Source organism: Ambystoma mexicanum, chromosome 5q (assembly GCF_040938575.1).
Source record: "Ambystoma mexicanum isolate Mex_15411 chromosome 5q, UKY_AmexF1_1, whole genome shotgun sequence".
In the NCBI taxonomy this organism is placed as follows: domain Eukaryota; kingdom Metazoa; phylum Chordata; class Amphibia; order Caudata; family Ambystomatidae; genus Ambystoma; species Ambystoma mexicanum.
Genome location: NC_090933.1, coordinates 1324658467 through 1324684243, shown reverse-complemented (window position 1 = coordinate 1324684243; position 25777 = coordinate 1324658467). Strand labels below are relative to the sequence as shown.

Below are 25777 nucleotides of genomic sequence, written 5' to 3'. Positions count from 1 at the left end.
TGCCGTCATGACAGGGGAGCCAGAGGCTGGCAGTCACACAGAAGACACTGTGCACGCACCCACCCACGATACCCCCTCATCACCTGAGTGGGGCACCCAGCTGCAATGTCACTGTGGCCAAGTGACAGCAATGGCAGGTCATACGGCTCAAGCTGCATACACCCCAGCACACCCCATAGCCCTCAATCCAAGCATCTCAGGATGCCATATGGAGGAGGCCGTCGCTATGAGCAGCACCAGGTGCGCTTGAAGACCCATGCGGACACACAGGTCCAACACCTTCAGGCCATCCGTGTATGTGTTCAGGGCACCTCACGGAGGATAGCAAGTGCAAAGGACCAGGACAGGCAACAGTTACCTGTAAGATCTGCCTCCCTGACTGTCATCACACAGAGGGTGGGGGAGATGACAGAGCGCCTCAGCTTTTGTAGAGGCAATGCAGGCCAGTATGCTCTGAACAATGCAATGCATCTGGGGATCTGAGTCAGACCAGTCCTCCGTCTGGGGGGGGGGGGGGGATGGTGGGGAGGGTTTTCACACATTTCAAAATTAAATAATAGTTCACTTGAAGCAATGCTAAGACATTCCTTATCGTGTACATGTATATTCCTTATTGTGTACAGTGTACCTGCAGTATTTTCTACCCATATCATACCTGCCTCCTCACACACATCACGGTTAAGGAAACCCCCATGAGGGCTACCATGAGCCACTTAAGTTCGAAAGCAACAATGAAGCCCCCCCCTCCCACCACCTCCCCCTTAACAATATTGCCTCCTCGGCAAGCAGCAAGATCTGGTTGGTCCCCCCAGGCCTGGGTCCTGGCTCCACTGGAATATGTAACACGGACTCGGGAAAAGCCCAAAAATTCCAGGTTGCATTGGGATCTGTACCGGGTGTTAGGGAGAATTCACATAAATGGTTGATTTCCCTTACCTAAAGAGTCCCCCAGCAGATTTGCTGGATTTCTAGGATTTATTTTTTCACCTGGTAAGTGTGTGAGCCTTTTTCCCACTCTTACAAGTGTTTTGCTATGTGTATTTCTACTGTTTTTGTAATCTTGGGCACTGGAGCCTCACCTACTTCATGTGCACCACTTTTAGTGTGTGTTACACAGCACCTTCAGTGCAGTGACACATTGTTGTCTTTGAGACTTCCCACTGACTCAATTTTTATGGGGTGGACTACTGTCCCCCAGAAACAGGTAAAGTTGCCATTAACTTTATATAGTCACTTTAAACCACAGACCCAGTACACCTCCATCTACATGGAGTATTGGAAAGGGTTAACTCTTATCCCTTTTTGTCTGTACCTCTTGGAGCTTTGTTTCGCTCCCTTAACATTAAGACTTGGCTGGTGGCAGTGGTATCTACCCTAACTTTCCTACCGCAATTATCTTATATAACGTGGTAATGTTTTAGGCTATATTAGCCTCGAACATAAACCCGCTTGACCAAATACATTTTATTTTGGTTCCGGCTGGGTTTATTCGCCATTTCTTTTTGTTAAAGTCTTTCTCGTGTTTTTCTCTGCGCGCCAAACCGGGGATGATTCCTTTGTTCGCTGTCTTTTCGCAGGCTTCTGCACAGAAGCCCTCCTTAAGGCGCCTGATAGTCTAGGTAGGCAGGATGTGAGAGAGGGATCTTCGGACCCCTGCCACGGGTTGCTGCAGTAACCCAAGTTGCACTCTTGTCTGATTGGCTAAGGGGACTGGCCTTGCCAAGCCAGCCACCCTGCTGTGTGATTGAAAGCCAGGATGTATGAATGGGGGAAAACTGCATAAAAAGCAGTGCTCTGGGACTGGAAGAGCAGAGTCGCCAATGGAACGAAAGAACTAACGAGGAACTGGAAGAAGAGGACCCCTACCACGACTGAACCGCCCGCTGAAGCCTTGCTGCAGGTCCGAATCTCCAAATCTGATGACAGAGAAGATCCTCCAGGAAACTTCTTCCCTTGAGCTGGTTGGACCAACCACAACTACAAGCCAGGACCCCTCCTGTGGTCGAATTCGCTGTACAGAGCTACAGTGGGCCGGATAGCCAGGAAGGTCGGACCCTGCTTGGGTTTTAAGGAGCGCACCTTTTATTCGTTGTTTGGCGCTGATGCTGGTTTCTTCCCTGGGTAGGGCAGGACCCTCCAGTCTTCCTACTTCTGATCAGTTCGTCAGTTCTTCAGGAACCGTGAGCCTGCAGGAACTACCAGGAACGTCTGCCTCAGCTACAGTCCCCTCTCCGTTCTAAGGTACTGTGCAAATCCGTTTGTGCGGCTTCGCTCAGCCTCGGTGAAAGTGTTTGAAATCTTTCTCCAATCCGAGGGCTTGTCCTTCTCTTCTCTTTGAACTATCTTTTCTACCAACCAACCTCGTCCGGAATCTGTGCCACAAACTTTACCGTAAACTACCCTGAACTGTGTGATCTTGAGCAAAAGACTTTTGATCTATTGACTTTGGCCCTAAGCCTTTTCTAGCTGAACTTCTCACTGTAGTCTCTCTTGTTCAACTGCTCAGAATACTTACCTGTTGGTTTGACCTAATTGCTGATAACTTTGTCTTTCCCTCCCTTTTAAATTGCTGGAGTGCCATTTTGCTCCCACTTCATTTTGTGAGCCTAACTGTAGCCATATTTGTTCACAGGGGAAAATGGGAAAGAAAATACATATTTCCCCTAGTCTTTTCCCGTCCAGTGTTCCACTGTGAAACAATACGGTTGTAGGTCTAGAAATCATTGCATGACCCGAGGGTTGGACTCTTTGCATTGGCTAATCCAAACTAGGGGTGAGTGGGCTATAACAAGTGTGAACTTTCGTCCCAATAGGTAGTACCTAACATGGATAATGGCCCACTTGATTGTTAGGGCCTCTAGTTCCACCACCAAGTCATCTTTTTCACATGGGAACAACTTACCACTGGTATATAGTATGGGATGTTCAAGTCCATCGCAAATTTGGGACAGGACAGCTCCTAACCCTGTAAGGGAGGCGTCCATCTATAACACAAATTCCTTTGAGAAGTTGACTACCTTCAGGAGTGGGTCCTGGCATAGAGTCTGCTTTAGGAGGTTATAGCATACTTCATTGTCGCCGTTCCAATAAAGTTTCTGGGGTACAGCATTTTTAAGTTTGTGAGCCTCAATATTTCTTTGAGGATTGAGGCGGGGCAGAGGTTAAGGGGTGAGCCGCATGGTTTCCGAGCAGAGAGAAGGTTGAGAACTTAGTCTATCGATATTGGTGTGAACAAGTCAAAAGGTGGGTTGGGTTGTTGTTGCTGTGGCAGGCAGGGGGGTGACTGGTAGGGCGGATGCATTACTTGGCGGGGACAGGAGGGCCAGTTTGTTGTTAAGAGAAGTTGTTCTGTCGAGAGCAGTGGTGTAGAAGTGGAGAGAGAGCGATTCACAGAGTGACTGAGATGGGGTGGATTGGGCGGAGGTACAGGTTGGTTTGGTGAATTCAGAAATTATTTTGTGGAGTTCCTTGCTGGGGTTTTTACATTTGAGAATTCGAGAATTGTAGTGGACATTTTTTGCTTTACGGATTTCGGCTTTGTAGTGGCGATGGTGCTGCGCCAGGGTGGATCTACTCAGGTTATTTTTATCATTTCGCCATTTGCGTTCGAGGGATTTATACAGTTCTTTTGCATTCAGTTCTGGTGTAAACCATCTGGGATAAGGGCCACGGCGAGCAGAGGATTGGCAAGTGCAGGTGAGCGGGATTAGTGAGATATTGAGCCAAGAGTCAAAGGAGTCGATGGTTAAGGGTTCATTACGTGGATGGTTGAGGGAGGAGTTTGAAGCAGGGCTTTGGCTAGGTCAGGGATGATCTTTAGTTATTTCCAGCATTTGTGTTGATTGGGGGGGGGTCTTGTTCAGGTATGGGGATGTGGCGGGCGATCGAATGGTGAAAAGCACAATGAAGTGGTCAGACTAGATGATCGGTACAGGGGGGCTTAGAAATGTATCTGGTCGTGGGAGTTAAAGATGGCATCAAGGGTGTGTCCTTTAGAGTGAGTTGTGCCGTTCATGTGAAGACAAAGGTTAAGCGCATCTAGGCAGTCGACCAGTGAGTGGGTCATGGGGTTGGTGGTAATGTCAATCCAGATATTGAAATCCCCTAGAAGAGTGAGGTTGGGATGGTTTTTTGGATGATGGCTATCGAATCACAGAAGTTGCTTGAGAAATGTCTTTCATAGCCAGGGGGTCTGTAGATGATAAGGACACTGTAGGAGAACGTCCGGGGAGGGATAGTTTGACGAGAAGCGATTCACAGGAAGGGTTGATTGTCTGACTGTCGGTAATTGAGGCAGAGAAGTGTGACTTGAAAACGATTGCTACTCCTCCTCCTCTAGAGGGTCAGTTGAGTGGGATGAGGGAGTAGTCCAGGGGGAAGGCTTCATGGGCAATAGGGGCAAAGTCGTCGGCGAACCAGGTTTCCATGATAAATACTAGGTCGGGATTGTCTGAGGCGAGGAGGTCAAAGCTGCTGTGTCTGTTTCTTGCTACAGAGCGGGCATTAAAAAGGATGCCTTTTACTTCGGAACAGGGGGATGTTTTGGATGTTGTAGGGGTGGTGTTGGAGTGGGTGAGTGGCTGTGGAGGGTGGCGGGTCAGCTGTAGGAGAGGGGTGGTGGGGAGTGAGCGGGTCTGGGAGGTGAAAGAAGCAGACCGGTTGAGGGTGGTTGGGAAGAGTAGGCGGGCGGAAGGTGGGGTGGGTGTGTGAAGGATGGGGTTGGACGGGTGTGTGTGGGTGGTCGGTTGGGCAGACAAATTTGGGGCTGGGGATTCAAGGGTGAAGCGCATGGGGTTAGGGGTTCTAGGTGTGGTTGGCGAGAAGTCAAGGGAGAGGGGTTGAAGCGGGTTGAGGGGGGAGGTTGGTGATGGTGGAGGGTGACAGATTGAGGGGGTGGGTTGAGGCAGGAAGGGCGAGGAGTAGTGGGAGATTGATGGAGACCAGGCCCGTTTTCTTTTTTCCTGTGTTTTTTGTAGTCGGTGGGTGTGAGAGGGTAGGGGCTGTCGGAGGGTAATGGAGATGCGGCCACTGTTCTTGCCAGGGCGAGACGTGCAGTTTTTAGGGAGGGGAAGGGATGTGGTCAGTGGTGGATGTTAGTGGGAGTTGACGCGAGGAAATGGGAGGCAGGGGAGGGGGTTGTTGCGGGACGGGGTGGGTCTGGGAGGGTGGGTGGCCGGTTTATTGGTGTGGCAGGGAGGGCGGGCGTGCTGGGGGGTGGGTTGGTTTTGGGAAGGGAGGAACAGGGGTCTTAGGATGGCTTGCGCGCCATCAGGCTCCTATGGCTTGGGGATTGGATAGGGGGTGGAGAGAGAGCGTGGTGGGGGGTCGGATGGTTTGGGATGATAGGGGGAAGGAAGGGGGAGGGAGGCACGCCAGAGTGAGGCTCCTACCCTGGACCTAGCTGGGTGGGATGGACTCATGGTGTGGTGAGGGCGGAGTTAAGGCTTGTTTGTAATATGAAGAGGTGAAGTTCAACACAGTGGATTCACTGCAGAGTGAAGTTAATGGGGTGCACTCAATATCGTTCACTCCTATAAATAGCTGCTCATTTCAATACAGTAAACTTTAGTGCAATCAGGGTACACCTAATGTCGTTGGGCACACTTCCTAAATGCAAGTTTCAACACAGTGACGTTACTAGGGTACAACACAGTGGTGTTACTAGGGTACACTCAGTATTGTTGGGTGCACTTTCTGAATTTAAACTGTAACACAATCTAGATGCAAGATTCAATACGGTGACACTATTAAGGCACACTCAATGATGCTGGGTGCACTTTCTAAAATCAAATTGAAACACAGTGAAGCAATTTGGGCACACTATCTGGATGTAAAGCTCACCACAGTGAAACAATTTGGGCACACAATGATCTCGGGCACACTTTCTAAGCTCAAAATGTAACACAGTCTAGATGCAAGATTCAATACAGTGACGCTATTAGGGCACACTCAATGATGTGTTTCTAAAAGTTTCTGAATTCAAACTTTTAACAGTGACGCTCTTGGACACACTTTCTAAATTCAACTTTAACGCAGTGACGCTAATAGGGCACACTCAATGATGTTGGGAATACCTTCAAATTCAAACTTTAACATAGTGACACTATTTGTCACACTCAATGTTGTTGGGAACACTTTCTAAATTCAAACTAAACAACCTGGTATAATTTACCGTTAGGAAGGAAGGGGTTTCAATTGTTACCTCCGGCCGCCATCTGGAACCTTCATCATTGCTACTTGAACCGAGGGCGCAGAGAAGCCTTGGCTACAACTATGGCAAAAACTGAAGTAAGCATTAGGGAAATCCTATCAGCAGAGCGAGCGGATATACATATTACATCATTCAGGGAACGGGGAGGCTGATACAAATCAGGAGCTTATAGGCTCAGACTGCACAATTGAGGGAGCAGCGTCGGCTGGAAGGTCGTTGAACATAATGGAGGCAGCGATTCCTAATTTACCTATAGTTTTGGAAATTGTTCTACGACCTCCGCCGACAATATACTGCAGTTGGAAAACAATCTCAACTCGCCCCACCGCTCGACTCCTCGAGGAACTCAAGGAGCCAATTGTCTCTGTAACCCTGAAAAGGTTGCAGGGGCACGTCCAGTTGAAGCCCCACCCCTCACCCATTGAAGGTGTAGGGAATGGAGCAGGAGAAGACGTGGAGGGAAGAGGTTTGGTAGCAGAAAACCTTTCAATCCTTACGAGGGTGCACGTAGCTCCCCATACTAAACCTCACACGATATATAGGTTTGATAAACCACACAATGACCTGTCTACCAAAAGGTTGAATCAACCCCCCATGAAATCAATCTGGAATCCCCAAGCCTCGCTCCAGCTTCCTTGGTCTCCAAACAAAGGTTATTTTACCAGAACCCTGATGATACTATAGAGTCCTTCAGAAGACATGATTGAGAGACGAGAGGCAACTGCTAGGTCAACGGGAAGACCTACCGAAAGGGGTTCGGATACTTTTACTAATGACCCCAGTAAGGAGATAAATGGAACTTCTCATGTCGGGTGGGCCATGAGTAATGGAGATAGAGGATCATATGATGAAAAGAGCCCACAACAAGAGCAACCAGCGAGCTTGATTTGCGCAAAGAAGCGGAAATCTGCGAAATCCAACGATTCTGTCTCTACTCCATTAGCAAGAAAAACCCTTAACCAATGAAGATCTTCTAATGGAGATGGCTGCGGCACAAATGGAGGACCAGGCATCGACTAAGGTGCAGGTAGATACTAACTTAATAGCGACTCTTACTCTAACACTTCTGCCATATATGAAATTGCACGTGTCCCTAAACGATCAAATCAGGGACCAATCAACGTTTTAGCGATGATCAATTCCAAGATGGTGATTTTAGAAGGCTTTTTAACTGCAGAAAAATCCAATTTAGTTAAAAACACAGAAAACATCACAGAGATTCATAGACCTGATTATCCAAGATGAATTAAAGAGACAGACCAATTTCGAAAAGTTGCATGATGCGGCCAAGGAGGCAGAGGTGGTAACTGGTTGCCTCTCTGATCCCATAACGGAGCAATCAAGTACTAAAGGAACAAGGATCCAAAACACCCAAGAAGAGAATGGGCAATTGCCCACGGACACACAAACAGGGGGAGAAGCTGAACTGCCACTGTACTTAAGACAGTGGGCCTCATTACGAGTTTGGAGGTAGCCATGCCCTTAATAAGGGCATGGCTACCCCCAAACTCGGGTCCGGGTCCAGCGAAAGGGGATTTATAGGGCTATCTGACCTCGGGCCCGGTAATTCCCATTCACGGGACCAGGACCCGGTACGTCCCCATTCCCATTGGAGCCCCCATAGGGCTCAATGGGAATGGGGAGGATGGTAACAACGGCCCCGTTAATAACGTGGCCGTTGCTACGATCCGGTACTACTCGCGGGTACCGCTCTGCACGTCTGGTCTGACCAGGCGTGCAGAGCGGCCCCCGTGAGCAAACTCAGAATGTTACGGTGAGGTAACAACAGCGCCAGTAGCACTACCGGCGCCGTTGTTCCCTTCCCGCAACACTCCTAATGAGGCCCAGTGACTCAGGAGGGGGACTGCGCACATAAGGATACTCTTGGTGCTTCCATTATCTGTCTCTATTAACAATGAACTGGTGAAGGCTGTGAGTAATAAGGTAATAGGTTTATGGGCTCAAGCAAACCCTTGAAGAAATATGACATCTTCTCTAAATTAGGCTCGCAGACAAATAAGGGACATTCACCCAAACTAAAATATCACTTCTAAAAAAAAAAACCTTGACTAAGCACTCTGAGCAACACAAAACAGCAAAACCGCCCTGTAAAAGAGGACAGATGAAAAGTGCAGGTAGCCAAAAACGGGCAATTAGAAACATCATTGTTCCAAATACAAGTGGTGTGCTGATGCAAGCTAAAGGTCCAGATAAAGGTCCTCCCGAACAGGCGGAACACGGGAGGTCCTTCAACCCCAACATCAGGCGCCGATAGAGCATACCAATGCTGAAGACGACATCACTAACCTTTCGACATATACCATTACAGAAAGTGAGAATAGCACACTGGAAGTAGACACCTGTGAAACGACACTCATTTCCCGTAAGGTTGAGCAAATCGAAGTTGCAGGAGAGGAAGCGACCCTAGTGGATGAGGAAGAGCTATCACCATTCCACGGGGTTGCTCCCAGGAGGGGCACTCCTAATAGGAAAATCATTGAGCTTGATCTCTCTTTGGCAACACAAGGTAAAAAAAAAGGAGGCACCTCTCATCGGCCACGTAAGAAGATGAAGATGAACCACCTTCCCCCTTTATTCTGTTAAAGTACCCTAGGTTGACTGAAACATTGTCCCAGCGATTTCAATCAGATCAAAAAAGAAATAGCCTAAGAAAGGTATTCATGGAAATCGAGACACTTGCCCGGCCCAAAAGGTGGGCAGGACAGACGGTAGAAGGCAAAGACTTAAGGTGAAGAACTAAAGATCATACTGTCCACCGTCTGCTCCTCCAAAGAAATCATGCTATTTAAGGATGATCTGATTCTAAACAGGGCAAATACACTACGCTTCCTACATTGTGTACATCCGTTAAAATGTCTAAAATTGTCAGACCTTTACTTGATAGAGTTCCCAGAGGAGCAATTACTTGATAAAGTCGTTCTGTATGTCTCAACTATACAGAAGGGGGGGCGTGGCCTGAGCTCATGGTGTGAAGCTGCGTTCGACCAGAGCTCCTGCAGAGATCCTTTTAAGATCCTATAAAACTCATTATCTAAGAGATGACTTGAGCAGATATACGCATACCTGCGGGCACCGTGACTGATTCCCTGACCCTGGGGCGAAATACAGCTGAAAATCTGAGGACGGCTGCTGGGCGAGACAGTGGGACCCCTGTGCAACCAAGATGGTGGATGCTGCTGCGTCCCGGCAGTGAGAAGGAAGAGTGACTGGTGAAGGCGAAGACGCAAGACAATGCTGGGTGCCCCAACACAGCGGACCGACAGTGGCTGGTGGCACGGTTCCGCACAGAGGACGGAACGAGGCAGCAGAGAAGCCTGTCTGAACGCCGCAAATACTGAGACGGATCAGACACAAGAGACGGAGCACAGGCAGCAACGCAAGAGGGCGGACGTACTGACCCGGAGTCACGCACCGGGCAACCAGAAGACTGGAAGGTGAGAGCAGCTGCACAAATCAGCGGGCAGCCCTACCAAGCTGAAAGTACACGCAAGCGAAAAGGTGAAGACAACGGCACATCAGCTCGGATAGAGGGCGCCCGTTGGAGGCGTGGCTCGATGAAAGGGTATACCAGGGGAGCACAGAGACCAACGTGAGCAGGGAAGCGAAAACATAGGCCTGGAAACGCTTGACTGTCAAGGCAGGGTCCCGAAGAAGACTCTTGAGACTGGCAGAAGGTAGGGCTGCGGTATCTAGAGGCGAAGGAATACAAGTCAGTGGGGCTGCAGTGAAGGCTCCCTACAGACCACATTGAATTGGGCCTGGGGGTGCGAAGCCAGGTCACAACAACAGGAAAACGCCAACCGTGCCACGACCCACGGGAAAGCTGCGAATACAGGTCAGGCCCATGATCAAGTGGGGAGCTGGGGTAGCACAACAAGAAAGGCAGACCACAGAGGTGAGGGACAGACACAGCGATAGTCATACACTGACACTGGGACACCACCTCGAGGGCACAGTTCAAACAAGTGAGTGTTGGGCACAGAAGGGTCGCTGCTCTGGCCTAAGAGAGGGAAATCACGACCCACTGCTCCATGGGAATCATAACACAACCCAAACACAAAGTCGAGGTGGGCACAAATAACGCCATCAGTGAAACGCTGTGACTCCACACAAGAGGGACAAGCCCCCATAATAGCGGTTGGCGAAAGGAAATATAGGCCCAAAGAAACATAAATCGGAAGCCTGGTGGCAAATCGCTGAACTGATCTGAGGGACCCCTCCACGAGAGGGACAACAACATAAAACCAATAGTGCGATCACCAAACAGACTGCACTCACTGAATAGCCAGGTGCTACCGAAGACATGCCGTCAACTAAAAACAAGAAGGACCCAACGTTCATGAACCCCTTCAACGCTGCCAAACAAAAAGGGGAGCCACAAATGCCTCAGAGGGACAAATTGAGCAATCAGACAAGGAGACCGCCACTAAAGAGGATCAAGTGCTAGATGCGATTGCAGCCCAAAGATCCTTCATAGATACGAAAATTGAGGAGGTCAAATCTGATGTGCAACTGATGAGGCAAGATGTCCACAACCTCACAGAGAGAGTCACAACGGCTGAAACAGAGCTAAAAGTGACGACAGAAACCACCAAAGAGCTGGAGAAGCGGCTGACGGAGCTAGACAGGAGAAATGCGACATTAGATGCCCGGGCGGAGGATGCAGAAGGACGCGCCCGGCACAACAACATATGTCTGCTGGGAATCCCAGAAGGGATGGAAGGATCCAACCCAACAGATTTTGTTGAAAATCGGATACTGCAGGAAATTGGGGCAGGAGTACTATCACAGGGGTTTGTAGTAGAGAGGGCTTACAGATCCTTGCAGAAAAGACCGCCGCCGGGCTCACACCCTCGCCACATGATAGCAAAAATATTAAACTTTCCCAACAGAGAGACTATCTTGAAATTTTCCTGGGAAGGGGGGGCGATCCGTCGGGAAAACGCCAACATAGCCATATATCCGGACTATACACCTGCAGTGCAAAGGGCAAGGAACTAATTTGTGGCAATTAAGTTAAAGCTCAGGAAACTGAACGTCAAGTACATGTTGATTTACCTGTCCAGGCTTAAAGTACTTTATAAAGGATGGGGTGTTTTCTTGGAAACGCCGGCGGCGGCCACAATGTGGTTGGAACATAATAACTTGGATGAAGGAAAAGAGGCGGTGAGATGAGGAGTGGCCGGCCCAAAGGGGGAATGGGGTGAGGGATGAACACGGCAACAGAAGGGCCTGCGGGTGAACGCTAAGAAACAATGGAGTATTTTGTTCTGTCATACGGCAGGAGCGAGGTAGGAACCTTGATCAGGGCAAACAGACACACCCTACAAATTGTTCGGCGTTGGCCAGTTGCTGACGCAGTATAGCCCACATGCCGTTACCCAGATCGGTCAAGCAGATGCAGGGGTGCTTGAGCACCACGGTTGGACCATGACTGATGAGCGCAGTTTTCTGGTTTTGGTTTGGTTCGGAGTAACGCTTTGAAACCTACACGAGGTGAGATATTTGCCAAGGAGTGTGCGTACGTGTTTTGTGTGATTAGAAGGAGCGGGGGCTGCCTGGGTTGTGGAGCACTTAAGCTTAAACTGGGAGTTTGGGACCTGAGGGGCAGGGTGGCGGGGGGGTGGGTAATTCACATATTGGTATGGCTAATGAAGTTAAGGTATTGACATGGAATGTTCGGGGTCTGGGTACATATATGCGTAGGAATACCTTCCACTCATCACTTTTGTGCTTACTGTTTGTCTCACTTTGTGAGAGAAGGTATGCCCAGACGTGGGTCCCTTGCTCGCTGCGCCATAGGGAACCTATGCACCTCACTGAGGAGGCCCAACCAGGCCGAAACATGTCTGGGGTTGCTTGTGTTTCTGTGCAGAGGGGACCTGGCCTAGCAGTTTGGGCTGGGCTGCTACCATTGGTAGCAGTACCTGACTGACTTGCATATGGCTGGACCCCTTTTGCAATGGCGCAGACGGGCTAAAAAACGGTGGTGTGGAAGGTTGCCCAGAGCAATGCCAGTGGTTCAGATTCGTTCAAAACTTTCGACCCATCACTTTTGTGCTTACTGTTTGTCTCACTATGTGAGAGAGGGTATGCCCAGACGCTGGTCCCTTGCTCGCTGCGCCATAGGGAACCAAGCTGCACCTCACTGAGGAGGCCCAACAAGGCCGAAACATGTCTGGGGTTGCTTGTGTTTCCGTGCAGAGGGGACCCGGCCTAGCAGTTCGGGCTGGGCTGCTATCATTGGTGGCTGTACCTAACTGACTTGCATATGGCTGGACCTCTTTTGCAATGGCGCAGACGGGCTAAAAAACGGTGGTGTGGAAGGTTGCCCAGAGCAATGCTAGTGGTTCAGATTAATTCAAAACCTTCCACCCATCACTTTTGTGCTTACTGTTTGTCTCAATATATGAGAGAGGGTATGACCAGACGTGGGTCCCTTGCTCGCTGCGCCATAGGGAACCAAGCTCACCTCACCGAGGAGGCCCAACAAGGCCGAAACATGTCTGGGGTTGCTTGTGTTTCCGTGCAGAGGGGACCTGGCCTAGCAGTTCGGGCTGGGCTGCTACCATTGGTGGCAGTACCTGACTGACTTGCATATGGCTGGACCCCCTTTGCAATGGCGCAGACGGGCTAAAAAACGGTGGTGTGGAAGGTTGCCCAGAGCAATGCCAGTGGTTCAGATTCATTCAAAACCTTCCACCCATCACGTTTGTGCTTACTGTTTGTCTCACTATGTGAGAGAGGGTATGCCCAGACGTGGGTCCCTTGCTAGCTGCGCCATAGGGAACCAAGCTGCACCTCACTGAGGAGGCCCAACAAGGCCGAAACATGTCTGGGGTTGCTTGTGTTTCTGTGCAGAGGAGACCTGGCCTAGCAGTTCGGGCTGGTCTGCTACCATTGATGGCAGTACCTGACAGACTTGCATATGGCTGGACCCCTTTTGCAATGGCGCATACGGGCTAAAAAACAGTGGTGTGGAAGGTTGACCAGAGCAATGCCAGTGGTTCAGATTCATTCAAAACCTTCCACCAATCACTTTTGTGCTTACTGTTTGTCTCACTATGTGAGAGAGGGTATGCCCAGACATGGGTCCCTTGCTCGCTGCGCCATAGGGAACCAAGGTGCACCTCACTGAGGAGGCCCAACAAGGCCAAAACATGTCTGGGGTTGCTTGTGTGTCCATGCAGAGGGGACCTGGTCTAGCAGTTCGGGCTGGGCTGCTACCATTGGTGGCAGTACCTGACTGACTTGCATATGGCTGGACTGTTATGATAATGTCTCAGCTTGCACTGAGACCGTGTGCAATGATATTAGAATGTTAAGTGTGAAGGATGCTATGACATCACTGATGGTTACAGTGGAATGTTATGGCATGACTGATAAAGAATGTTATTCTTCGAGGAATGCCAGTTTGTTAATGTTATGAAGAGGGTTGGGGGTCTCTACCTGAAGTCTTGTATAACCGCAATAAAATAAGTCTTCAACCCATCGTTGGTGTGGTGTTGGGCTTTCACATATGGCAACGAGGATGGGATGTCAGCACACAGATGCCTGCTGATCGACTCCATTGAAAGCGACACCGTGATATGAGACCCCCAACCAGGTGCTGATCGGATGACAAGTGAGCCAGCTCACCCTCACTCCAAAAGCTATCCGTGAACAGGAACAGCCAACTGGTCTATCTCCCCATCGGTAGAGGAAGTCGCCGGACCCCTTTTCTTTCGAAGTGCCTTAGCTGGAGGCGGCTCCCGCAAGCACCGCCTGTTTCCCCACTGCAGAGGAAGGAGCGTATCTGGCACGAATACGGGACGTGTTTTGGGAGAGGCCGCGGGGTACGTCCCAAGTAAAGGACCCGACGCCCTCTGGTCACGTGTCCGGAAGACAACGTGAGGACACGGGATTTGCCTCTTGGTACTCACTCGGGGCGACTGAGGTGCGGGGAACTTACCTGTTGGAAGGAACACGTGTGGGTGAGGCTTTTGAAGATACAAACGACCAAAGGTGAGACTTTTATTTTGTGACAATACTGCACAAGTCAGGAAGGGGAGCAGTGGGGAAGGCATTGATAGCTTCCGAAGTCTTCCTCAGCGGAACTGTACTGCCAGTGACGTTGAAATATTGCCTTCATAAGTAGCCATCTTAGGGCGGTAACGATTGTGGTGGTACTTTTGGGCATTGTCCTATGCACTTATGGCCGTGTCAGGGATACCAGGCCCACAAATGTTCCTGCCATCGCCGGGTCCACCAAGGATCAAATGGGGACCATGGAAGAAGGGCTTTCTCCACTATGTGAAAGCCACATGTGGGAACGGGATGTCCGTAGAGAGAAAGGTGTCGATGCTCATGCATTTGTTGGGATATGAAGGGCAGAGGATTTTTGAAACCTTACCCAATATTAGTGAGTTGGATGCTGAAGAAGGCATGAATGACTTCGATCTGGCACTAGCTAAACTGGATAAACATTTCGAATTGAAGATAAGTACTGTTTTGGAGCGATATCATTTCGGAATGAGGTCACAGCATGATGGGGAATCAGTAGAAGACTATGTCACTGCTCTACGACATTTATCCCTGAACTGTAAGTTTGGTGAGAGCCTAGATGAACACATTAGGGATCAGTTCATGCTTCATTGCTCAAATGACAAGATCAGGGAAGAAGTTTGGCTGAAAGACGATCCTGGTCTAGATGAAGTGGTTGCCATTGCAAAAAGGATTGAACACACGTTGCAGTGTGTGGCAAAATTGGGAACAAAAGGTACCAGAGTGGAACAACAGGTGGAAGTTCTCAAAGTAAATGAAAAAAAAAGGGAGGTGTCTAAAACCCAGAGAAGGCAGAGGAGCAGAAATGTAAGGTCCGGAGATGTTAGCCAAGGAAAGAGTGGTAATGCAGCTCAGATGTCGCAGACATCGAATAGAGTGCCTCAAAGGGAGGTTGTGCAAAAACTTGGGAAGAAGAAGGATGAACGTTTATGTTTTCGATGTGGGAGTCCCCGCCATCTATCGCCATCGCCGATATGCCCTGGGAGGAAAACTAAATGTACCATTTGTAAAAGATGGGGGCATTTTGAGATTTGTTGCTCTAACTATAACATTGGTGCAGGGAGAAACACGATGGTAATTGAGGAAGTCGATGGACCATCGTCGGAGGAGTATGAAATTTCCGATAGTGAAATCGTAACAGTGAACATGGTTCAATGTAAAGAGATAGATGAGTGCGAGCACCCCTCAGCATGGGTTGAGGTTAATGGGTGTCAAGTTAAGATGCTTGCTGACTCATGCTCAAAAATTACATTGATGTCTAAAGCTGTGTATGAAAATGTGGTTGGTGGAAGGATGTGTGATCTGAGTCCGTCTGATAAGACACCAGGCGGATATAATGGAAGTAGAATTGAGGTTCTGGGATGTTGTATGGCGAGATTCAGATTTAAGGACCGAGTTACATGCGGTAAAGTGTATGTCACGAAACACGGTGAGACATTGTTAGGATGGAAAGAACAAAGGGGCTTATGTATCAAGCTAGACCCCAATAGCGAAGAACAAGTTTTAAATGTAGGGAAAGAATGTGAACGTGATAGCGAGAATGTTGCGCCAAATGATTTGATTGCTAAATACCCGGAGGTTTTCAACAAAGGTGTCGGTTGTCTCAAGGGTATGGTCCACAACATAACGCTGAAGGACGGCAGTGAACCAGTGGCGGCCAAACTTAGGCCCTTACCGTTATCGGTACGCAGTGCGGTGAGTGTCGAGTTGGAAAAATTGATGAAAGCGGGTATCATTGAGCCAGCCAAGGCTGTCGAATGGGTATCCCCGGTGGTAGTGGTTAAAAAGCCAAGCGGGGAGTTGAGAGTGTGCATTGACCTGAGAGAATTAAATCGTTGTGTGGTAGCAGATCGACACCCTTTACCTAACATGGGTGAAATGCTAAGCAGGATTGGCAATGCTAAATATTTCGCCAAGTTAGATTTGGCAAGCGCCTACCACCAGATCAACTTAGATGTGGAATCAAGAAAATTGACAGCCTTCATTACATATGATGGTATTTACCAGTTTAAACGCATGCCTTTCGGGTTGGTATCAGCGTCCTCAAGTTTTCAGAAAGTGATGGATGGGTTGTTTAAAGGTATCCCCAATGTGTGGTGTTTTCAGGATGATGTATTGATATGTGGCAACACTGAGGGAGAGCTAAAGAAAACAGTGAAAATTGTATTAGAAATATGTGGGGCTCGTGGTATCACTTTAAGGGGTGAGAAATGTGTGTTCTCCACTCGGGAGGTAGAATATTTGGGTCATCAGATATCAGAGGAGGGTCTGAAGCCAAAAAGAGAGTTGGTTGATGGCATTAAGAAAATGCAAACCCCCAGGAATAAGGCAGAATTACGCTAATTTTTGGGGACAATAGAATTCTATCATCGATTCATAGAGAATTACGCTGACAGGGTTACGGCATTGAGGGCACTCCTGAGGAAAGGTGTAGAGTTTGATTGGAGTATGGAATGTGAGAGAGAATTTCAAGAAATGAAAGCTGAAATTGACATGGCTAAACCTTTAGCCATGTACGACACAAAGAAAAGGACGATCCTAGCGGTGGATGCAAGTGAGAATGGTATTGGGGTGGTAATGTCTCAGGTTGGAAGGGATGGATTGGAGACGGTGGTGTTACACGCCTCGCGAATGCTGAGGGGAGCTGAACTCAATTACTCCATCTTAGAAAAAGAGGCATTGGCATGTCATTGGGGAATTGAAAAATTAAAAAACTTTGTGTGGGGCCAAGAATTTACATTGAGGACAGATCATAAACCGTTGAAGGCCATATTTGAAAGTAAGGGACTGGATAAAGTATCAAGAAGGGTTGCGTGTTGGGTCACGAGATTACAGTGCCACAAATTCATTATAGAGGTGGTTCCAGGGAAAGACAACGTACAGGCTGATCATGCTTCAAGGTTAAGAGTTGAGGATGAATATGGAGTTGATAAACGTGAAGAAGTTGAGACCATGGTGTTTTCCACCGGTGATAGCGTGATACACAAAGAAGAATGGATCAATGCGTTTGCTGTGGACGATATGTGGAAACGCATAATGGCATTCATTAGAGGTGATTGGCCCGAAAAGAGATTGTTATCTAGCGATGAAAGGGCCTACTGGGAGGTAAGGTTTGAATTATCTATAAAGGGTGGTTTGGTATTTCGGTGGGACAAGCTAGTGGTGCCCAGGTCGCTGAGAAATAAAATTATTGATTTAGCACATCAGGGTCATGTTGGTGTGTTTAAGACTAAGCAAGTTATCAAGGCCGATTATTGGTGGCCGGGACTAGACCGAGAGGTTGAGAGGGTAGTCGGATGTTGCATTGATTGTACCAAATCCGGAAAAAACATATCTGCGGTTGCACAACCATTGAAAAATGTTGAGAGTCCCAAGGGTGTTTGGCAGGATTTGGCAATGGACATTTTAGGACCGGCAGATATGGGTAGGGGCAGGGGAAACTTTATTGTTGCATTGGTGGACATGTTTTCGAGGTGGACGGAGTTTAAGATCATGAGGGATGTAACAGGAGTGTCTATAGTGGCATTCCTGGAAGGTGTGTTCGAAAGGGAGGGTTTACCTAGAAGCGTGTTGACAGATAATGGCCCTCAGTTCACGGGAAGTATCTTTCAAGAATATATGCACAGGTGTGGTATTAAACACAAGAAAACTGCACTGTATTATCCTCAGGCAATGGAATGATTGAGAGAGTCAATCGTTGCATTATGGAGGGTATCAGGAGAGGTACTGTAATGGGTCTGGATAGAAAGGTAACGGTAAAAGAACGGATGTATGCGCTGAGAATGGCATCCAATGCTGAGACTGGAGTCAGTCCATTTGAGTTGATGAGAGGGCGGAAAGCCAACACAGTGCTGTCACCGGCGTGGTTAGGCCGTGCAAGGGAGACAATGTTGTGGAAGAAGTAAAGAAAAAGATGGACGAGCGGAAAAATAGGTGGGTAGCCAAAGTCAATAGCAAATTTCCCAAGAGAAAAACGTGTGTTGAGGTGGGAGACATGGTTAGAATAAGATAGGCTGTCATAGCAAGAAAGGGAGACCCGCTGTATTCAGATCCTGTTAAAGTAACTCAGGTTTTTGATGGGGCTGTGAAATTGGAGAGTGGGCAAATATGGAACTTATCACGAGTTGCTAAGTTGAGAAAATAATATGGGAACTGTTTACTTTCTTTCAGCAAGCTATGGTCTCCGGCCTGTTGCATATTGAAATATTATTAAAGTTCACTTGTATATAGTTTGTTTTGATAAGGGAGGGGGGTGTGTTATGATAATGTCTCAGCTTGCACTGAGACCGTGTGCAATGATATTAGAATGTTAAGTGTGAAGGATGCTATGACATCACTGATGGTTACAGTGGAATGTTATGGCATGACTGATAAAGAATGTTATTCTTCGAGGAATGCCAGTTTGTTAATGTTATGAAGAGGGTTGGGGGTCTCTACCTGAAGTCTTGTATAACCGCAATAAAATAAGTCTTCAACCCATCGTTGGTGTGGTGTTGGGCTTTCACATGGACCCCTTTTGCAATGGCGCAGACGGGCTAAAAAACGGTGGTGTGGAAGGTTGCCCAGAGCAATGCTAGTGGTTCAGATTCATTCAAAACCTTCCACCCATCACTTTTGTTCTTACTGTTTGTCTCACTATGTGAGAGAAGGTATGCCCAGACGTGGGTCCCTTGCTCGCTGCGCCATAGGGAACCAAGCTGCACCTCACTGAGGAGGCCCAACAAGGCCAAAACATGTCTGGGGTTGCTTGTGTTTCCATGCAGAGGGGACCTGGCCTAGCAGTTCGGGCTGGGCTGCTACCATTGGTGGCAGTATCTGACTGACTTGCATATGGCTGGACCCCTTTTGCAATGGCGCATACGGGCTAAAAAACAGTGGTGTGGAAGGTTGCCCAGAGCAATGCCAGTGGTTCAGATTCATTCAAAACCTTGCACCCATCACTTTTGTGCTTACTGTTTGTCTCACTATGTGAGAGAGGGTATGCCCAGACGTGGGTCCCTTGCTCGCTGCGCCATAGGGAATCAAGCTGCACCTCACTGAGGAGGCCCAACAAGGCCGAAACATGTCTGGGGTTGCTTGTGTTTCCATGCAGAGGGGACCTGGCCTAGCAGTTTGGGCTGGGCTGCTATCATTGGTGGCAGTACCTGACTGACTTGCATATGGCTGGACCCCTTTTGCAATGGCATAGACGGGCTAAAAAACGGTGGTGTGGAAGGTTGCCCAGAGCAATGCTAATGGTTCAGATTCATTCAAAACCTTGCACCCATCACTTTTGTGCTTACTGTTTGTCTCACTATGTGAGAGAGGGTATGCCCAGACGTGGGTCCCTTGCTCGCTGCGCCATAGGGAACCAAGCTGCACCTCACTGAGGAGGCCCAACATGCTTTCTGGCACATGTTTTCTGTTAATTCTCTATATTGGAAATGTTGCCAAAGGTTGACATTTCGTATGCTGCCAAGAACTTTATGGCACAGTTTGTGACCTAAATTTTTAAAAATAGGTTCACCTTTCACTGGTGTCAATTCAAGATCTCAGAAAACAATAATGTGTTTTCCTCCAAAGAGCTCTTCATAGTCTGTTTTGAGTATCGCTTGTAATTTGAGGTGAATCAAAGCCAACATTAGGTTGGAGACCATGCTCACCTCATCTATTAGTAGCAGTTTCATTTGTTTCAAAACTTTGCCTAGTTCCATTGCAGCTTCTGTAGAAAGTTTGTAATAGTCTAATTTGTTTTCGTGTTCTACTGGAAGGAGTAGTAATCGGTGTAAAGTGACACTGCCTATGTTGCAGGCAGCTAACCTGTGGGGGCAGTTACAGCAGCTGACAGTTTGTTGTTTGTCAATTGTTGGAGGAACTTGCTGATGATTTTGATTAAGAATGTTTTTCCTGAACCAGCTTAACCACTCACGTATAGCAGTATAGGTTTGTAGTCTTGGCAGGTACCGTTTCTATTTTCATGTTGCACACCATGTTTAATTTGTTTTGTTACTTCTTGGAAAATACTACGCTGTTCATTGTTCAGTTGTGATTTCAGTATAGCGAAGTCTTCTGTAGCATGTTCATACTGACACATGGTGTTTTCTACTTCTGTCATGGCTAATTCTGCCTCATTTGGTATTAGTGGCTGTCCAAGTGGTTCTTGGCTTCCTGTTACAGAAGGTTGACTACTGTCGGGAGTGTCCACTTCTAGATGGGCCTGGAGTTCTTCTTTGTGTTGCTGTTCATTGTGCAACATTGTTTGGTACTGTGTAAAGTTTACATCTGTTATAGTGCTTTCATTTGCTTTGAAAGCGAATTCATAGGAGTCATATGTATCCAGTTACTCTTCTTCTTTTCTCCATGGTTTAAAAAATTGTAGCAGGGACATGTAATACAGTTCTTTATGTTGAAGACTTTTTAATGACTAATTGATATAATTAATTAAGCTGCGTTTGGTAAGTTTCACTAAGCTACCCTCACAATTTACTACTCTGTATCTACCTTTCTTTTCATCTGGTTTAATATTATTTTTGTATGTGAAGTTTTGGGCTACGTGGTAGAGACACATGGGGCCTCATTACAGGTCGGGCGGACCGGAAATAACAGTGGCGGTAAACCCATCGCCACTGTTAATTCCAGACCGCCCGAACTCGAGTCCTGCAGGCGGGAGGTGGCGTTCCCGCCAGGTCTGACCTGGCGGGTTTACCACCGCCCGCCTGCAGGCGGACGTGGAAACACCGGCACTATCACGAGATGGGGCCGGTGTTTCCATGGTCCCCATTCCCATTGAGTCCTATATGGGAATGGGGATTTACACCATTCCGCCTCCGGAATTCCCGGGTCACCGGGGTTGTAATGCCCCGGTAATTCCGGGAATCACGGAGGCGGAATGGTAATACGAATCTGGTGGTAACCAGGCGGTTTTACCGCCTCGGTTACCGCCGGACTCGTAATGAGGCCCATGGTTTCGAAAAGTGGTACTCCTGTTTGGGTAGTATGTGTCTTAGAAATTGTTTTTCAAAATGTCTTGGCTGTTGGGATCATTTTTGGCTATTGTTTCTATGTCCTCATATGATGTGAGAACTCTTTCTAGATTTAGCAGGACCAAGACTTAGCCATACTATATTGTAAGATTTTCCGACAAAGGCAGTACCGGTTAAACATTCTGCAGCTTCATAGCAGCCACATTCTCTAAGAGAGAGCATTTGTATGCCTAAGCTGTACAATTTCTGTGATAGTGTTTTGTCAGATGATATGTCATCCCAGAGGTCCTGAAGCTCTTTTTTTTCGGTTAAGTAGGCTGTGACATATCGGGCAATTGCAGTGGAATTGTTTGCAATGTACTGCACATCTATGTTTGCATTCCATAGGAGGGCAATGATTGCATTGTAATCATTGATGTATTTTGATTCTTCTGTTCTTTTTATGTAATATGTGTTCTTAGGTGATTTACCTTTGCCACTATGTCTGACTGAAGACATGAAGTTGCTTACTTGACCTGTTGCTGAAGCTGGTCTAGGGAAACCAAAGCGGCATTTGGTGTAGTATTTCCCTTTGTTTTTATATTTGCGACAACAATATTTCCCACATTTGTGTCTTTGAAATTGTAAAATGTGTGCATGAAGGTCACTATGTGTTGTTTGTGAAGAGATTTCATTTTTGGATGAACTGCAAAACAGTGGCATCACTGTCCTGACCAAATTTAGGAGAAGTGTTGAACTTCTCTAAGGGGAGGAACAGTCTTATTACAAATAAAGTGTAGCATAGCAATGAAGCGATGATGGAAATATCTTGATATATTTACAGAATCTAGAGAGCAGAGTTCTCCTGGTGTTTTTATATCTATATTTTTTTGTTTTTGTTTGCTATACGTAGGAAATCATGTAAATCTACCCATGCATGTTCTGCACAACTTAATGTAACAAACCAAGTGGGTGGGCCAAAGTTTCTTATCATACAGCGTACATCTCCGTGTTGTCGGAATCAGTATTCTTTTGTACCACGCATGTTTGCTAAAAGATTTGTAATACTTGACTGTAAAACCTCATCTTTTTCTTGCACTTTTTGTAATAATTGTGTAGCTGACATATTTTGAAAATGGGTACTTGATTTTAATGTGTGTGCAACTCTGTAGCATAGAGTTGCTAGTTCACTTTCAGAGAGAAGGCGGAATATGTATATCACGTTTTGTCTGAATCTGGGGTCATCTGAATACATTTGTAAAGAGCGATATTCTGATGCTGTTATCTGTGTGGGTCTATCATCGTACCATCCTCCTTTTCCAGTAGGAAAGAGTAGAGGAAAGGCCGGTGCTTCTATACTTTTTTCCCATATGCTGATTGGAGATCCTTTGGCTTGTCGCATTTAGTACGTTTCCAGGGCATCATCTATAGTGTCTTTAGAGTGTAAAGGATGAATAATGGTCTAAAATATTGGATTCTGTAGCAGGATTTAGAAGTTGAAATTGACCAGTTTCTGGTGAGTCTTGAATTATTTCAATGTTTTCTCTCAGGTTTTCTTCAATATTAATTTCTTTGTAGTATTCATTGTTGTTTTTTTAGATATTGAAGGGCTTGTCTAACTTTATGTAAATCCATGAGTTGTTGCCAAATTCTTTTGTCTTTTGTAGGTACGCCATTTACTAAGACAATTAAAGATAGATAGATTGATTGGCCGTTGCACTCCTAGAGTGTGTACATTTTCTTTGAGGTCTAATGGTAAATAAACTACAAATGCCTTTCACTAATTCAGAGGGAGGTAATTGTGCTGTTTTTGGTTGAAGGCGTATTATTGCTTCAAATGGGTGCACTGTTTGAATTATGATGCTCTCATATAAATGTAGTTGTTGCAGGGGTTTTGGTAGAGGGAGTAATTCCAAGTTATTTGTGATAGCACGTGAAGGTGTTTGGTTGTTGTCAAGTTTTGCAGTGTAGTAATTGCAAAGTATTAAGGGGACAGTAATTTTTCTGCTATAAGGTAGAGAGCTAATTGGAACCATTTTGAATCTTCATTGTCTTCTATTTTTAAATCCCATTCCGAGAGCATCTCGGGATGGGTAGTAGTCCATGATCGAATGGCCTTCAATGAGTCAGGAGAGGGTATGCATAAACAGACCAGGTGTGATTTATTTAGAACTGTCTCCGGATATGTTGGCAATGAACCCCGCCCGGGGAACGGGACAGGGCGTCTGCTTTCCTGTGTATGACTCCAGGTCTGTGCCTAATGATAAAGTCATAAGCGGAGAAAAACAGATGCCACCTCACTTGCCTACTGTTGACACATTTCATGGATGCTGTAACGCTCACCTGAATCCCTCGGAGGCGCAGGTCTGGGCTGGGGGTTCTCGGAGTCGTCTAGGGTCACGCGCAGGCCTCGAATGCCACCCTGGAAAGGCCCTTTCCTCACTGAGATCTTGATCTGAAGGGTGAGGTGTCTGCAATTATGAGAGCAAGGGGTTAATATGGATATATAAGCCTGACTGGGCAAGCTACCTCCCCTTCCTGGTACTCCCCAAGTAGTTCGTAGGCTAAATGTGCTCACCTTATGTAGCTGAAAGCGGAGCTCTCCATCCTGCGTCTGTGCAGGGGCGCCGAAGCCAGTTACTTCACTGGTTAATTGTCCAGCCTCTTGGTTGCAGAGGATGAAGATTTGGAGCTAGGCCGTTGTTAGCAGCACGAACGGCGGTTGCTTGAATATGGAGGTCCGGAGAGCGATGGAATGGCGAAGGTATTGCAGACAAGTAAGTAGAAAATGTCAATTCGAAGTTAAAAGCACTTCTTAATGTCTCTTTTCCTTTTTTAGGTCGCAGAAGCAGCTGGGTAGAAAAATGGATGTCGAGGAATGCGCCGAGGAGTGAGAATGATGAGAGCTGCCCAAAACACGTGCGTGCGTATAGATGGAGTTTTGTATTTCTTAATGATGTCCTTTTGTTTTGCAGATGCGAGTAGCAGCATCGGCGGAGGCGAGAAGAATGCAGCGCAGGTAAGGAAAGTTTGCACGGAGGTTTACTAACCAATGTCTTTGCTTCCACAGGGTCCCGGAAAATGGAAAGCTGCAGCCCGTGGCTTGAGATGCACAGATGGACTGGGTAAGTGCTGCGCTGGTTTCTATCTCGTGCTAACCTGGTGTTCTTTTCCCTTTTCAGATGCTGCTGAAGACGAAGATGGTATTTCAGAAGGTAAGATTGCAGATTTCTCTTCCCCAGATGCAGAAGTTGAAGATTCTCTGGAGCTGACACGGTGAGCGTCCTGCTGCTATTGCAGAATAACGCGAAGCACGTTGCTCTGATCGGGCGTGGTTTAAATAGCTTACTGGAGTGCTTAGGTGTCTCCTTCCACAGCAGCCTCGCCCAGGTAAGAAGTCCCAGCTTCCAGAACAGTTCCAGTATCCAGTCCCAGGGAGTGGTGCTGGCCACACCCAGAAGGTAAAGTAGTTCCAGCCATAGATGGATGAGGATTTCATCCTGCAGGTGAGTGAGCAGCATGGTCTGCAGCAGGTAGGTCCACCCAAGCACCATTCCTTATATCATGAGCCCGGCACGTCCTGTGCCGGGACTGGGTCCCCTTATGAGCCTGGCGCCACTGGCGCCAGGACAAGGTCCATAAGGCCCCTATGGGAGCCGATGGGTGCCTGGAAATGAAGTTGTGACCCAGCTTCCGAGGGAGTTGGGCTAAACCTGACTCCTTGGAGGCTGCGGTCATGACAGCACCCCCCCTCAAGGCCCCTCCCAAACTTGTCTTTTCCGGAGGTTTTGGCTTGTTGGGAAAAGCCCGATGAAATTTTCGGACTAGACGAGGTGCATGTACATATTCTGAGGGTTCCCAAGATCTCTCCTGGGGTCCATATCCCTTCCAATCAATCAGGTAGTATAGTTTTGATTTGGAGATTTTGGAGTCCAAGATGTCTCGAATTTCAAATTCGGGTTCTCCGTCAACTTGGATTGGCTCAGGAGGTTTAGTCAAACGGGTTCCGGGTTGCACAGGTTTCAGGAGAGAAACATGGAAGACAGGATGTATCTTCATTCGAGTAGGTAATTCTAGTTTGACAGCCACTGGGTTAATCACGGCCGTGATCGAGTAGGGTCCTAAATATCTTGGGTTGAAGGTGCGTGGCCCTTTTAAAGATAGATTTTTAGTGGACAGCCAGACTTGATCTCCTTTTTGATATTGAGGAGCCTCTTTTCGATGTTGGTCTGCTCCTTTTTTGTATGATTCTTTAGCTCGTTGAAGATGAGCTGTGGCTTCTTTAAATGCTTGAGTTATCGTCGAATGCAGATGGTCAACAGCAGGTGTTCCGAGAGCTTGAGGTGGGTCCAGATTTGAGGTTCGAGGATGACTTCCATGCAGCAGGAAAAAAGGGGTTTTTCCCGTCCCAGAATGGATTGAATTATTGTAAGCGTATTCAGCAATCCAAAGGACATCCTTCCAAGTACCCTCGGATTGATGCAACATGCAGCGCAGATATTGTTCTAAAGTTTGGTTAGTTCTCTCAGTCTGCCCGTCGGTTTGAGGGTGATGGCTGGTG

General features: G+C 47.5%; 1 protein-coding gene across 1 annotated transcript in view; it reads right to left on the bottom strand.

Moving 5' to 3' along the window:
* Nucleotides 1-25777, bottom strand: part of LOC138498512 (zinc finger protein 615-like) — a 1154252-nt gene that overhangs the window by 18098 nt on the left and 1110377 nt on the right. The gene's annotated exons all lie outside the window — the stretch shown is intronic.